Source organism: Chelonia mydas, chromosome 3 (assembly GCF_015237465.2).
Source record: "Chelonia mydas isolate rCheMyd1 chromosome 3, rCheMyd1.pri.v2, whole genome shotgun sequence".
NCBI lineage: Eukaryota > Metazoa > Chordata > Testudines > Cheloniidae > Chelonia > Chelonia mydas.
The window spans coordinates 160,234,379-160,250,901 of NC_057851.1; the positions used below are offsets into that span (position 1 = coordinate 160,234,379).

Below are 16,523 nucleotides of genomic sequence, written 5' to 3' on the forward strand. Positions count from 1 at the left end.
TCACCAAGAAGCAGCTCTCTTGGGCCTATGTTTAAGACACCACCTGGACTTTCATAAACACACTACCCCCTATTCCTGCCTCAGCCTCTGTGTTTTACCTGTGAAAGCCCCTAGCCCAAAGCTCCTCATCTAGGACCATTTGACCACTAAAGGTTACCCTGGGCATCAACGCTTCTTTTGTGCAGCTGCTCTGTAATACAAGGGAACCTCAGGACAGGTTTTGCCACACAGTCCCCTTATTTACTATCTGGGTGCTTATGCACCGTTGACTCACAACAAGCATGGCATTACTACCTTAACAATTGCTACTCTTACAGATCTCACTTATTTTATTTTTCTCAATAGAGTTAAAAATGTTACATAGTCAGGGCCTGGTTCTCCACTCTCCTGTGCAAATACCTGATGGAAAGGATCTCATTAGTTTCAACAGGCTTTGGGTCAGAACCAAGATAGAAATAAGACCACTGAAGTCAGTAGAGTTACACTGGTGTAAAACTGACATGAGATGAAAATCAGGCCCTTGAGATTTAAAACATGATAGTCAAGAGAGACAGAGGAAAGATTAGGAGTACTTGTGGCACCTTAGAGACTAACCAATTTATTTGAGCATAAGCTTTCGTGAGATACAGCTCACTTCATCGGATGCATACTGTGGAAAGTGTAGAAGATCTTATTATATACACACAAAGCATGAAAAAATACCTCCTCCCACCCCACTCTCCTGCTGGTAATAGCTTATCTAAAGTGATCACTCTCCTTACAATGTGTATGATAATCAAGTTGGGCCATTTCCAGCACAAATCCAGGTTTTCTCACACACCACACCCCCCCACACACACACAAACTCACTCTCCTGCTGGTAATAGCTTATCTAAAGTGAGCACTCTCCTTACAGTGTGTATGATAATTAAGGTGGGCCATTTTCAACACAAATCCAGGTTTTCTCACCCCGCCCCCCCCACACACAAACTCACTCTCCTGCTGGTAATAGCTTATCCAAAGTGACCACTGGGTTAATTTATGTTGTCTCTTTGTTTGGGTTTAGTATTATGATGATGCATTATTTGTATTATTGTAGCAACTAAGAGCCCGAGTCATGGACTAGGGCATATTTTTGATGGAGTTGTGTCTCCAGTTAAACCAACAGTCTTTGTAGACCACACACCACGTTATTTTTGTATGTACCATCTCAGAGAGGCAATTGATATAAGGAAACCCTTTTTTACCATTTAAAACCACAATCACATTATCTTATGAGCTCTTCATATCCTCCTTTCACTTTTATCTCCTTGCCTTTTTCCATAAATAAAGCTCCTTATTGTCTGAAATCCTCTCCTGGACTGTGCCTCCACTCCTCTAACACATTTCTTCCATAAAGGCTGCGAACCTCTTTGAAATGTTAACAAAAGTAGGAACAGAAAAAAAGTGGTACTAACAGGACAGTGAATGGGCCATTTGCCTCCCTAGTATCCTCTCGTAGCACGAGGTCACTTGGCAGAGCCCTGTCTCAGTTTCCCTCTTCAGCTCAGCCCCCTCTTAAGAACTCTATACACAAATTCTTCTCTCATTCAGCAAAGCCCCCCTCAGCGCTGGATTTATTAAGTTAAAGATTCAAAATAAAAGTTCTCAAATCCTCATGAAGTTCATATTCCTAGTCTTTCCTGCTTGGGGTCTCCCACCTGAAGCCTTTTTCCACAAAGACTTGAGTTTCCCTGCTGGAGCCGACTCATTCCCATCAGACCCTGGAGTCTCAATCTAGCTTCACTCTGGTTGTCTCCTTCCCGATGCTCTTTATAAGGGAATCCCCACCTCCGTACTGAGCTAATGTGGGGTTTGTTGGTTGGGGCTGCCCACATCCAGGCCTCTGGCCCTTACAGGGGCAAGTCACTCCATTTCAAGAACACATGCTAAATATCATTGCACAGTAACTTGTGTCGTGTGCTTCCCCCCCTCCTTTAGCTATTTAGGTGTCAATGTCCTTGGAATGTCCTTGCCAATGTCCCAGGAAGTGGAGCGTGCTACAAATTGTTGTAATGATCCATAAAACCAGTATCTCTGGCAAGTCTATGGTTTTTGGTGTCCAGCAGAGTTATGAACATAAGTTCCCAAGCTTCCCTTTTGAAGGTGTTGTGCAGGTTTTCTTTGGGGACAAGGACTGAAAGATCAGATATGGAGTGATCACTCTGTGAGAAATTTTCACCTATGGGTGATGTGGTGTTTTTATTTTATTATTTTTCTCAGTGAGTTCATTCAAGAGTGTAGTGATTGTTTCACCCACATAGTGGTTATTGGGGCATCTGATGCACTGGATGAGATATACCACATGTTGTGATCAGTATGTATGGCACTCATGGATCTTGAAAGGTGTGTTGTGGGGGAAATACTGTCAGGGGAAATACTGGGAAATACTGTCAGGGTTTAGTGTCGCTTTGAGTCGGTGTGTCCTGGTCTGCTGTGAGCTTGCTTTTGATGATTAGCTTGACGGGGCTGGAAGGTTGTTTGAAGGCCAGAAGAGGGGGTTCAGGAAAGATTTCCTTTTAGGATGTAGTCCCCATCAAATATGGAATGTAATTTGATGATATCTCATAGGGGTTCCAGTGTGGGGTGATTGGTGACTATTGGGGTGTGCAGTCAGTGGGGGCCTTTCTGTATTGAAACAGGTTCTCCCAGGATATTTGGGTGGCCCTTTCCATAATGCAATATACTTCTCTGGTAGAATGTCCTTGTTTAGTGTAGGTGGTTTTAAGTGTGTTTAGGTGTATATCCCGAACTTTTGCTATGGAGCAAATTCTGTGATATCTGAACACTTGGCAGATTTCTGGCTGTGTGTTGTTGGATCTGTAAAGGTAAGTGTGATGATCCATGGGTCTCTTGTATATAGTTGTTTGTAGGGTTCCATTGTTTAAGCTGATTGTGATGTCCAGGAAGTTGATGCTGGAGTGGGAGTGTTCTAGAGAAAGTGGGATGGATGGGTAGTGGTTGTTGAAGTTGTGGTGGAAACCTATGAGGGAGTTTAGGTTGTCTGTCCAGAGGATGAAAATATCAGTGTATCTCAAGTGTATTTTTTCCAGAAATTCTTCCTTGCAGTGGCCCTTGAAGAGGTTGGCACATTGGGGAGGACTAGTACCCTGGGCTTATCTAATGGTTTGGGCAAAGTGTTTATTGTTGAATGTAAAGTTGGTGAGGGTGAGAATGAAATGGATGAGTTTGGTGATGTGTTTAGGGTGGATTTCTGAGCATTGTACATTATCTTGCAGGTATTTGAATCAGGTAGTGATGGTATCATGGTGAAGGATGATGGTGTATAGAGAGGTGACATCGATGGTGGCAAGCATGGTGTTCTGGGTGAGGTTGGTAATATTGCAGAGTTTCTGGAGGAAGTCCAATGTGTCTTGAAGGAAACTGGCCCTTTTGAGTGGAGTGGCTTGAGGATGGTTTTTCTGAGTCCTGATATTCCTTCAGTAAGAGTGCTGTGGCCAGATATAATATGTCTGCCTGTGTTCCCTTGTTTGTGTATCTTGGGAAGCATGTAGAAAGTCCCTGGGGTGAGTTCGTGGAGGGATGAAGTTGTAGTTTTTCTTGGAATTGTTTGGGGAAGGATGTAATTGTATCTTTTAATTCCTGTGTGAATTATAGTTTGGGGTCGTCTTAGGGTATGTCTACACTACGAAATTAGGTCGAATTTATAGAAGTCGGTTTTGTAGAAAGCGTTTTTGTACAGTTGATTGTGTGTGTCCCCACACAAATGCTCTAAGTGCATGTAGTCGGCGGAGTGTGTCCACAGTACCGAGGCAACCATTGACTTCCGGAGCGTTGCACTGTGGGTGGCTATCCCACAGCTCCCGCAGTCTCTGCCGCCCATTTGAATTCTGGGTAGAAATCCCAGTGCCTGATGGGGCTAAAACATTGTCGCAGGTGGTTCTGGGTACATATCGTCAGGCCCCCATTCCCTCCCTCCCTCCGTGAAAGGGCAGACAATTGTTTTGCGCCTTTTTTCTTGAGTTACCTGTGCAGACGCCATACCACGGCAAGCATGGAGCCCGCTCAGATCACTTTGGCAATTAGGAGCACATTAAACACCACGCGCATTATCCAGCAGTATATGCAGCACCAGATCCTGGCAAAGTGATACCGGGCGAGTAGGCGGCGTCAGCGCGGTGACGTGAGTGATGAGGACATGAACACAGACTTCTCTCAAAGCACAGGCCCTGGCAATGTGGGCATCATGGTGCTAATGGGGCAGGTTCATGCGGTGAAACGCCGATTCTGGGCTCAGGAAACAAGAACAGACTGGTAGGACCGCATAGTGTTGCAGGTCTGGGATGATTCCCAGTGATTGCTACACTTACGCACGAGTAAGGGCACTTTCATGGAACTTTGTGACTTGCTTTCCCCTGCCCTGAGGCGCAAGGATACCAAGATGAGAACAGCCCTCACAGTTGAGAAGTGAGTGGCAATAGCCCTGTGGAAGCTTGCAACACCAGACAGCTACCGGTCAGTCGGGAATCAATTTGGAGTGGGCAAATCTACTGTGGGGGCTGCTGTGCTGCAAGTAGCCAACGCAATCAAAGATCTGCTGATATCAAGGGTAGTGACCCTGGGAAATGTGCAGGTCGTAATGGATGGCTTTGCTGCAATGGGATTCCCTAACTGTGGTGGGGCCATAGACGGAACCCATATCCCTATTTTGGCACCAGAGCACCAAGCCGGCGAGTACATAAACCGCAAGGGGTACTTTTCAATAGTGCTGCAAGCACTGGTGGATCACAAGGGACGTTTCACCAACATCAACGTGGCATGGCCAGGAAAGGTACATTACGCTCGCATCTTCAGGAACTCTGGTCTGTTTCAAAAGCTGCAAGAAGGGACTTTATTCCCAGACCAGAAAACAACCGTTGGGGATGTTGAAATGCCTATAGTTATCCTTGGGGATCCAGCTTACCCCTTAATGCCATGGCTCATGAAGCCATACACGGGCAGCCTGGACAGTAGCCAGGAGCTGTTCAACTACAGGCTGAGCAAGTGCAGAATGGTGGTAGAATGTGCATTTGGACGTTTAAAAGCACGCTGGTGCAGTTTACTGACTCGGTTAGACCTCAGCGAAACCAATATCCCACTGTTATTACTGCTTGCTGTGCGCTCCACAATATCTGTGAGAGTAAGGGGGAGACGTTTATGGCGGGGTGGGAGGTTGAGGCAAATTGCCTGGCTGCTAGTTTCGTACAGCCAGACACCAGTACGGTTAGAAGAGCACAGGAGGGCGCGGTGCACATCAGAGAACCTTTGAAAACCAGTTTCATGACTGGCCAGGCTACGGTGTGAAAGTTCTGTTTGTTTCTCCTTGATGAACCCCCCACCCCCCTTGTTTCACTCTACTTCCCTGTAAGCTAACCACCCTCCCCTCTGCCCTTCGATCACCGCTTGCAGAGGCAATAAAGTCATTGTTGCTTCACATTCATGCATTCTTTATTCATTCATCACACAAATAGGGGGATAACTACCAAGGTAGCCCAGGAGGGATGGTGGAGGAGGGAAGGACAAGGCCACACAGCACTTTAAAAGTTTAAAACTTTAAAACTTATTGAATGCCAACCTTCTGTTGCTTGGGCAATCCTCTGGGGTGGAGTGGCTGGGTGGCCAGAGGCCTCCCCACCACGTTCTTGGGCGTCTGGGTGAGGAGGCTATGGAACTTGGGGAGGAGGGCGGTTGGTTACACAGGGGCTGTAGTGGCTGTCTGTGCTCCTGCTGCCTTTCCTGCAGCTCAGCCATATGCTGGAGCATATTGGTTTGATCCTCCAGCAGCCTCAGCATTGAATCCTGCCTCCTCTCATCACGCTGCCGCCACCTTTCAGCTTCAGCCCTCTCTTCAGCCCGCCACTTACTCTCTTCAGCCCGCCACTTACTCTCTTCAGCCCGCCACTTACTCTCTTCAGCCCACCACCTCTCCTCCCGATCATTTTGTGCTTTCCTGCACTCTGACATTGTCTGTCTCCACGCATTCGTCTCTGCTCTGTCAGTGTGGGAGGACAGCATGAGCTCAGAGAACATTTCATCACGAGTGCATTTTTTTCGCCTTCTAATCTTCACTAGCCTCTGGGAAGGAGAAGATCCTGTGATCCTTGAAACACATGCAGCTGGTGGAGAAAAAAAAAAGAGACAGTGGTATTTAAAAAGACATATTTTATAGAACAATGGCTACACTCTTTCACGGTAAACCTTGCTGTTAACACAATACACAGCACGTGTGCTTTCATTCCAAGGTCGCATTTTGCCTCCCCCCACCACGTGGCTAGCCCCTCACCTCTCCCCGTGGCTAACAGCGGGGAACATTTCTGTTCAGCCATAGGAAAACAGCCCAGCAGGAACGGGCACCTCTGAATGACCCCTTAAGAAAAGCACCCTATTTCAACCAGGTGATCATGAATGATATCACTCTCCTGAGGATAACACAGAGAGATAAAGAACGGATGTTGTTTGAATGCCAGCAAACATACACTGCAATGCTTTGTTCTACAATGATTCCCGAGTACGTGCTACTGGTGTGGTAAAGTGTCCTACCATGGTGGACGGAATAAGGCTGCCCTCCCCAGAAACCTTTTGCAAAGGCTTTGGGAGTACATCCAGGAGAGCCACAAATGCCAGGGCAAATTAATCATTAAACATGCTTGCTTTTAAACCATGTATACTATTTTAAAAGGTACACTCACCAGAGGTCCCTTCTCCGCCTGGCGGGTCCAGGAGGCAGCCTTGGGTGGGTTCGGGGGGTACTGGCTCCCAGTCCAGGGTGAGAAACAGTTCCTGGCTGTCGGGAAAACCGGTTTCTCCGCTTGCTTGCTGTGAGCTATCTACAACTTCATCATCATCATCTTCCTCGTCCCCAAAACCTGCTTCTGTGTTGCCTCCCTCTCCATGGAAGGAGTCAAACAAGATGGCTGGGGTAGTGGTGGCTGAACCCCCTAAAATGGCATGCAGCTCATCATAGAAGCGGCATGTTTTGGGCTCTGACCCGGAGCGGCCTTTTGCCTCTCTGGTTTTCTGGTAGGCTTGCCTCAGCTCCTTAAGTTTCACGCGGCATTGCTTCAGGTCGCTGTTATGGCCTCTGTCCTTCATGCCCTGGGAGATTTTGACAAAGTTTTGGCTTTTCGAAAACTGGAACGTAGTTCTGATAGCACAGATTCCTCTCCCCATACAGTGATCAGATCCCGTACCTCCTGTTTGGTCCATGGTGGAGCTCTTTTGCGATTCTGGGACTCCATCATGGTCACCTCTGCTGATGAGCTCTGCATGGTCACCTCTGCTGATGAGCTCTGGCCAGCGTGGCAAGCTGCAGGTGACCATGCAAACAGGAAATGGAAATTCAAAAGTTTGCAGGCCTTTTCCTGTCTACCTGGCCAGTGCATCTGAGTTGAGAGTGCTTTCCAGAGCGGTCACAATAGAGCACTCTGGGATAGCTCCCAGAGGCCAATACCATCTAATTGCGTCCACAGTACCCCAAATTCGACCCAGCAAGGCCGATTTAAGCGCTAATTCACTTCTCAGGGGTGGAGGAAGGAAATCGATTTTAAGAGCCCTTTAAGTCGAAAAAAAGGGCTTCATCGTGTGGACGGGTGCAGGTTTACATTGATTTAACACTGCTAAATTCGACCTAAACTCCTAGTGTAGACCAGGGCTTAGAGTTCTTTATAGTTTTGTCAGTTAAATACACTCTTACAGAGAAAAATGCACTGACTCTTTCACCATAACATTTTGTTTACAAGTCAGTGTTGTAGATTGGCTACCAGACTAATGGGCCTGCACCTTTGTGAAGAATTCTCTCTCTACAAAATAAGCTGCAGCCCATTCAGATGATTCAACTAAATGATGGCCCACCCATTCTCTCTTTAAGTCTACACTTAGCAGCCAAGGAATTTGCGCACAGTATGTTATAAAAGGTAGTAGTTTTAGACAATTTGACTGGAGCTGAAGCCTTGTCTTGGGAACAGCAAGACTGATTGCTGAGTGCTGCAGTAGTTATCCCCTCAAATTGTTCAGCAAAGTGACAAATACATATCAGACAGGGCCGCCCCACGAGCCAGAATGCCGTGCGAGCAAAAAAAAAAAAAAAAAAAAAGGATGGCCGAAATGCTGCCCCTGGACAAGTGCCAGTTCTGATATCAGAAGAGGGAGCAGTGCCAAGTAGTTTTCCATCTTATTTCAATAGTGTTTTCCTTGTTTCGAGATGTGTTTGATGCTTGGCTACCAAGGAAAGATAAAATTGGAGCAAGCCCAGGTGTTCAACTGGCAGCACTCATTGTAAGGGTGACATTGGGGTGACTGCTTCCTGCCATTAGAGATCTGGAAAATTATAGAAGTGGTGATGCTATACAGACTAATGTTAAATTCCACTAATGTCGAGACTCATGGTTGTGGCCCAGCAGCAGTTCCAAACACTATCTGTAAATGGCTGCAAACTGTGGGGAGAACTTGGAACACAGAATTTGCCATATCAGTGCATTGCTCCAGCAAGTCCTGCCTGCAGCATTGGCAAACATCTGATTCTTCAGCGGAAGGTGAAAGAGATGACAATAGAAATGAAGAAGCGAGTGAAAATCCATAGCCAGTTTAAGACTATTCTAAATCCTCTAGTCCTACGCTACCTAGGCTTTGTCCAACCAAAGCCTGCATTGGTAACGTGCCGTGAGCCTGGTGACCTCATGTAATCTTCATGCAATAGAACAGATTGCAGCTGCTATCATCTTTTACAGGAAGGCCGGTCAACTGAACATTTTCCAGTATCCTGTGCTCTATCTTGAACCACATGACTCAAATTGAGGAGCAGCATTTTAAGGTGGTATCAGCACCTCACTATGAAAGAGGGGCCCAATAATAAAAAGCTCTTCTGCAATTCGTTAAGTGCAAGACTAGGTCATGAAAAAAAGATACAAAGTTTATTTTGTTCTCCTGCTTTTTTGTGCTTCTGCCTCTATCCTTACAATGTGGTCAATTGCACTCCTACCTCTTCTGAACCAGTTTGCATTCCATCCAAACCTATTTCTTTGTAGGTGTGCTACTAATTGCTCCACTACCATTCTTTCACCTAAACATGCCATGAGGGCAATTGGTCCGTATGTCTAGGGTCTGGAGCACAGCTTACCTGGTTTCCTCAGTGAGACAATAATTGCATATTTCCGGTCCTTTGATATTTCACCTTTTTGCCACATGTTGTATAATTTTAGTATCACCCTCAAGCTTCCTTAACTTAGGGGCTTAAGCATTTCAAAGCTTATTTCATCCTTGCCTGGTGATCTGCTTTTGCTCCTTATTATCGCTTTTTGGAGTTCTCTGATATTAAAGTTTTGATTTAAAATAATATCCACATCCTCCTTCCACCTCTTCATCATCTCATAACTATCCTTAATGAATGTTCCTTTCCTCTCCCTAATTTCTATCCTCTGAGCCTCATCATTACTGACTTTTTGTAACATGGTGGACAGAATTTCCACTTTTTCTTTGCTGGAGCAAATGCAAGGCTTGGTATTATGTGGCTCTTACTCTTTATTCCATTCATTTTTCTAAGTTGTTGATATACCTCTGCTGTATTGGTATCTTTAGTTACTGTCTCCTGGTAAGTTCTCCAGCTCTCTTTTTTGCCCTTTTTGTAGCCCTTTGTTCAATTTCCTTTCTTTAATATTTCGTTCAGTCCTCACTATTTAAGAAATTTTTTTGCTGTCTTGTTTGTCTTATTCCTTTCCTTAATTACCATTTCACATTCCTTGTTGCACCATGGAATACTTTCCCTATCTTTAAGCAGTATTGGTATCCTCAGAATAGCTATGTAGGCTGTCTTTATAATTCCTCAGAATCTTCATCTATATATTGCTCATTCACATTCCTCACTTTTGTTTCTAAAGAGTTTCCAATTTTCTAGTTTTAGATTCCAAGTGGGGATATTATCCTTGTCTTCACTATTTTCTTTTCCTTGACGTGTAATTAATGTCAGGACGTGGTCGCTACCTATTCCCTCATCTCTGTAAATATGTCAGCTGCATGTACTTGCTCTTGTGCTAGAAGCTGTTCCTAGATACAGGCATGAGAAGCTTCCGTCAGTCATATTGAACCTGGTAGGTGCTCCATCATTTAATAGTACTAAATTATTTTCTTCAAAGAATGGTTTTAAATATTTTCCATTTTTATCAGTTTTCTTACTTCCCCATAATCTGTTGTGGCTATTCAGATCACTACAGATAATGAACGGGCATGTAAGATCTACAGTTAATTATGTCAGGTTCATAGCCTCTAGTTTCCTGCATGGGTTATAGACATTATAAAGCCTTAGAGATGCAGAATTTTTTATATTGGTATCCCAATAGCATATATTTGATATTTAGGGTTGGGTGTTTTTTTTTTTTAAACCTCTACTTCCAGGCAGCTCACATTATGCTTAATGAAGGTGGAGACACCCCCTCGTGGGCTTTCCTATTTCTCTATCATGTCTCTATATATGCCATACCCTGGGATTTTATAGCCTAGTTTTTCTGTTAGCTAAGTCTCTTGTATGCATATTATATCAAACTTTGTTTTCATATCAATAATATTTTTCTTTAATTCTTGCCCATGCGCTACCTGGCAATATGACAGGTTTCAGAGTAGCAGCCGTGTTAGTCTGTATCCACAAAAAGAAGAGGAGTACTTGTGGCACCTTAGAGAGTAACAGATTTATTTGAGCATAAGCTTTCGTGAGCTACAGCTCACTTCATCGGATGCATGCAGTGGAAAATAAAGTGGGGAGATTTTATATACACAGAGAACATGAAACAATGAGTGTTACCATACAGACTGTAACAAGAGTGATCAGGTAAGGTGAGCTATTACCAGCAGGAGAGCAGGGGGCACCTTTTGTAGTGATAATCAAGGTGGGCCATTTCCAGTAGTTGACAAGAACGTGTGAGGAACAGTAGGGGGGGAAATAAACATGGGGAAATAGTTTTACTTTGTGTAATGACACATCCACTCCCACTCTTTATTCAAGCCTAAGTTAATTTTATCCAGGTTGCAAATTAATTCCAATTCAGCAGTCTCTCGTTGGAGTCTGTTTCTGAAGTTTTTTTGTTGAAGAATTGCCACTTTTAGGTCTGTAATCGAGTGAACAAAGAGATTGAAGTGTTCTCCGACTGGATTTTGAATGTTATAATTCTTGACGTCTGACTTGTGTCCATTTATTCTTTTACGTAGAGACTGTCCAGTTTGGCCAATGTACATGGCAGAGGGGCATTGCTGGCACATGATGGCATATATCACATTGGTAGATGCGCAGGTGAACGAGCCTCTGATAGTGTGGCTGATGTGATTAGGCCCTATGATGGTGTCCCCTGAATAGATCTGTGGACACAGTTGGCAACGGGCTTTGTTGCAAGGATAGGTTCCTGGGTTAGTGTTTTTGTTATGTGGTATGTGGTTGTTGGTGAGTGCGTATTTGCTTCAGGTTGGGGGGCTGTCTGTAAGCAAAGACTGGCATGTCTCCCAAGATCTGTGAGAGTGATGGGTCGTCCTTCAGGATAGGTTGTAGATCCTTGATGATGCGTTGGAGAGGTTTTACTTGGGGGCTGAAGGTGATGGCTAGTGGCGTTCTGTTGTTTTATTTGTTGGGCCTGTCCTGTAGTAGGTAACTTCTGGGTACTCTTCTGGCTCTGTCAATCTGTTTCTTCACTTCAGCAGGTGGGTATTGTAGTTGTAAGAATGCTTGATAGAGATCTTGTAGGTGTTTGTCTCTGTCTGAGAGATCGGAGCAAATGCGGTTGTATAGTAGAGCTTGGCTGTAGATAATGGATTGTGTGGTGTGGTCTGGATGAAAGCTGGAGGCATGTAGGTAAGTATAATGGTCAGTAGGTTTCCGTTATAGGGTGGTGTTTATGTGACCATCGCTTATTAGCACCATAGTGTCCAGGAAGTGGATCTCTTATGTGAACTGGTCCAGGCTGAGGTTGATGGTGGGATGGAAATTGTTGAAATCATGGTGGAATTCCTCCAGGGCTTCTTTTCCTTGGGTCCGGATGATGAAGATGTCATCAATGTAGTGCAAGTAGAGTAGGGGCATTAGAGAACGAGAGCTGAGGAAGCGTTGTTCTAAGTCAGCCATAAAAATGTTGGCATACTGTGGGGCCATGCGGGTACCCATAGCAGTGCCGCTGATTTGAAGGTATACATTGTCCCCAAATGTGAAATAGTTATGGGTGAGGACAAAGTCACAAAGTTCAGCCACCAGGTTTGCCGTGACATTATCGGGGATACTATTCCTGACGGCTTGTAGTCCATCTTTGTGTGGAATGTTGGTGTAGAGGGCTTCTACGTTCATAGTGGCCAGGATGGTGTTTTCAGAAAGATCACCAATAGATTGTAGTTTCCTCAGGAAGTCAGTGGTGTCTCGAAGATAGCTGGGAGTGCTGGTAGCGTAGGGCCTGAGGAGGGAGTCTACATAGCCAGACAGTCCTGCTGTCAGGGTAACAATTCCTGAGATGACGGGGCGTCCAGGATTTCCAGGTTTATGGATCTTGGGTAGCAGATAGAATACCCCTGGTCAGGGTTCTAGGGGTGTGTCTGTGCGGATTTGTTCTTGTGCTTTTTCGGGGAGTTTCTTGAGCAGATGGTGTAGTTTCTTTTGGTAACCCTCAGTGGGATCAGAGGGTAATGGCTTGTAGAAAGTGGTGTTGGAGAGCTGCCTAACAGCCTCTTGTTCATATTCCGACCTATTCATGATGACGACAAAAAAGAATAAATGGACACAAATCAGACATCAGGAATTATAACATTCAAAAACCAGTCAGAGAACACTTCAGTCTCTTTGGTCACTTGATTACAGACCTAAAAGTTGCAATTCTTCAACAAAAAAACTTCAAAAACAGACTCCAACGAGAGATTGCTGAATTGGAATTAATTTGCAACCTGGATACAACAGGCTTGAATAAAGAGTGGGAGTGGATGTGTCATTACGCAAAGTAAAACTATTTCCCCTTGTTTATTTCCCCCCCTACTGTTCCTCAGAAATTCTTGTCAACTGCTGGAAATGGCCCATCTTGATTATCACTACAAAAGGTCCCCCCTCTCCCCCCGCCGCTCTCCTGCTGGTAATAGCTCACCTTACCTGATCACTCTTGTTACAGTCTGTATGGTAATACCCGTTGTTTCATGTTCTCTGTGTATATAAAATCTCCCCACTTTATTTTACACTGCATGCATCCGATGAAGTGAGCTGTAGCTCATGAAAGCTTATGCTCAAATACATTTGTTAGTCTCTAAGGTGCCACAAGTACTCCTTTTCTTTTTACTAGGCTATAGGCATGCCAGCTGAAAATAATCACCACCATTCTTTTTACCCTCAATATTTCCTTCACTTAGGTTGCTAGCTCATAGGTACTTTTCAGCAGCTTTAATTATAATTCTCATTTTCTCTCCTGTTTGAGACATACAATTTATTACTTCAATCATAAATGCAATGAATCTCTGTTTATGTAAGTAGTATGTCATCTCCTTTTACCTGGCTGTCACTCATTACTTCCTTTCTATTAATTTATTGCTGGCTATTCCCTTTCCCCATATCAGGTTCTCTTTTTTCCCCTCTCTTTTTCTTGTAGATATCTCCTAGTAGCTTCTGCATATGAGATGTTATTAGTAATTTGGGGTTTTCTGTAGTTCTCTGGCTTGCGTTGCCTCAGTACATCTTCCATAGGCTAAGCTGTTTTTTCCTCCACAGTTGTAACATTTTGTTCGGTCCTACCTCACAATTATCGTATGAATGTTTACCTCCACACTTACTGCACCATATTTCCCTCTTGCAATTGTTTGCTACCTGACCAAATCTTTGGCCTCTGTAGCATCTCACAGGAGGGGGATTATAGGGCTTAATCCAGAATATTTAATACCCTAAAATTACTTTGTCTGGTAGCATCCGTCCCTTAAATGTAAACAGCACAGCTGTCCAGGGCTTGCTATGACTGCCTAGTCTGCTAAATTAGTCTCTTCACCTATTCCTTGTTTTACTTCATCTTTTGACACTTCAACTGGCACGCCATATACTACCCCTCTTGTTCCTGTGAGAAATTTGGGTAGCTAACACCTTAGTTGTGTTTGTTTTGTTTGTTTTACCTAACACCTTTATCTTAAGGAGCTTCCCTAGTTGTCCTTTCTTTTTACATTCTACTAACTAGTCTCCTCCAGAAAGTTTCTTAGCTCTTACTATATTTCCAGCACGTCTACTGATCCACTCAGCAATCCTCAAGGAGTTGATATCCCGTATCTTTATGTCCTTACCTAAAGATTTTACTGTTACGTATGTAAGCAGAGTCAGGATGAGCTCCACCCTGACATCTGGTGGTGAGGTGTGGCAAGTTGTGGAAAAGAACTTCAGGGGCTGATCTCATTTGCATAGGCACACCCACGCGCCTAGAATGAGGCCATAGCTGCCCAAATGGTCACTTTGGCTGTTGTGGGATCCCCAGTGTCTCTGTTATTGGGGCGGGAAGAATAAATTGTTATTACCCTGATTATGGGAACTGTGCTTGGAACTGTACTTGGCCTTTTGTTATGATGGAGGGACTCACCATCAACTAAGTAGCACTCGCTAAGCAAGGGACATGGGTTCCAAAACTCTGTGAATGGAGAGAGGCTTGAGACAGGTATTTGTACCTGGTGGTGTGGGCCCCTTTGTGAGGGCCTGAAACACCAATTGCACCTTTGTCTCTCTCCACTGTGGAATGTCAGAGCTAATTTTGGGTCTATTAAGAGTCTTGCTACAGGTACTGTGCTGAATTCACTTTGGCCTTATGGTGCACCAGCACTAAGGCTCCCACTACTATGAGCTGAAATCACTGAGCACTGTGTCAAGTAGTGGGGAGCCGGAAGAACCAGAGTGCAGCGGTGCTGTTCGTGGATAGGCTGGCGGAGCGTTTGTGAGACGGCGAGGTGAGCTGTGCAGAGCGGAGCCGTTTGTGAGACAGCGGAGTGTTCGTGAGACGGCGAGCTGTGCAGAGCGGAGCCGGTCGTGGTGGGGCGGAGCTGTTCGGGAGACAGCGGAGCGGACCAGAGCCCTGTGGGGCAGTCAGCTTCAGGACACGTAAGGTGCCCCTTACCTCTTCCACACACAGGCACATTTTAGCCAGACTGGGGAGTAACACTCTGCAGATGAACTTTTGAACTCTGGGGCTGGACTTTTTGAACTTTGGGTGATTTGTGGATTGCTGGACTCAAGAGACGTTTGGGTTCTGGGACTCAAGAACCCGAGGGAAAGGATGTGGCCCAATTTGCTGGGGTGGGTCTTTGCTCATGGTTTGGTTAATGAACACTAGTTGTGGTGTTTCCCCAAATTAATGCTGATGTCGTTTACCTCATGTTATTAAAAATTCTGTGCTACACCGAGACTCTGTGCTTGCGAGAGGGGAAGTATTGCCTCTTTGAGGCGCCCACGGGGTGTGTAAGATTTTCCCAGGTCACTGGGTGGGTGCTCGAGCCAGTTTTGCATTTGCTTTGATGAGAGGGAACCCCTGTGTACTGAACCCGGCCCTTGCTGCTATCAACTTAGCCTGGCAGAAGGGTTACACGTAATTTTCCTGCATTCTTATTTGCTGGTCCTTCCGGTTTTCAAGAATCTACCCTCTTCTTATTTGCATCCAGTTTTCTGCAATGCTTTCCCTGTCCTTATTGTCTAGCCTGGTTTTAGTTTCATTTGTGATCTCTTCCATCTCATTCTGCCTTGTCAAAGCCTTAGCCTGCCTGCAAACCAACTGTCCATTCCTGCTCTCTCTTCCTAACTTTTATACTCCCATCCGGGTCCTTCCACAGCCAGGCTTCATCTGTAATTAGTGCATATTAAGCCCTCTCTGTGCATTTTATAAGCTCAGCTGGCCCCTTCTGTCCCACATTAATCTGCTCAGGGCCTGCGTGGGGTGGATACCCCATCACAAGGACAAATAGCCATTTGAAAATCACAACTAATCCACAACCAGGAGAGAGGCTGTGAGGCTGAAAATCATCCTGGTTAACCTTTGATTCACCTCACCACATTATTTTTTTTTAAATCCTTTCATACACAGACATGTGTGGCCCTCTGCTGCATAGTGTTGGGTTTAAATGACCTTTGCTCATGTGTAGCTAATACATTTAATTCAGAAAAAATGCACACCTGAGTCTGTAGAACCCAAATAACCTTCTTCCCAAGCAAATGCATTGCCCATAAATATACAGATGCAGCTGGACTACCTGAGGATAATGAAGACTGCTATACATAATTCACACTTGTTCTCTTCTCTGCTAGTTAAACCAAAGCTGTCTGTCAGGCCATGAGGAGAGGAGAGAGGGGGCCAGCCACTAGGGTGACCAGATGTCCCGATTTTATAGGGACAATCCCGATATTTGGGGCTTTTTCTTATATAGTCTCCTATTACCACCACCACCCCACCCACACCCTCTGTCCTGATTTTTCACACTTGCTTTCTGGTCACCCAACCAGCCACACATGGGAGAAGACTGATGCAAGGATTTTTTTAGTTGATTTT

At 44.9% G+C, this 16,523-nt stretch overlaps 1 pseudogene; it reads left to right on the forward strand.

Moving 5' to 3' along the window:
- The window catches only part of LOC122465086, a 109,636-nt pseudogene that overhangs the window by 58,257 nt on the left and 34,856 nt on the right, over window positions 1-16,523 (forward strand).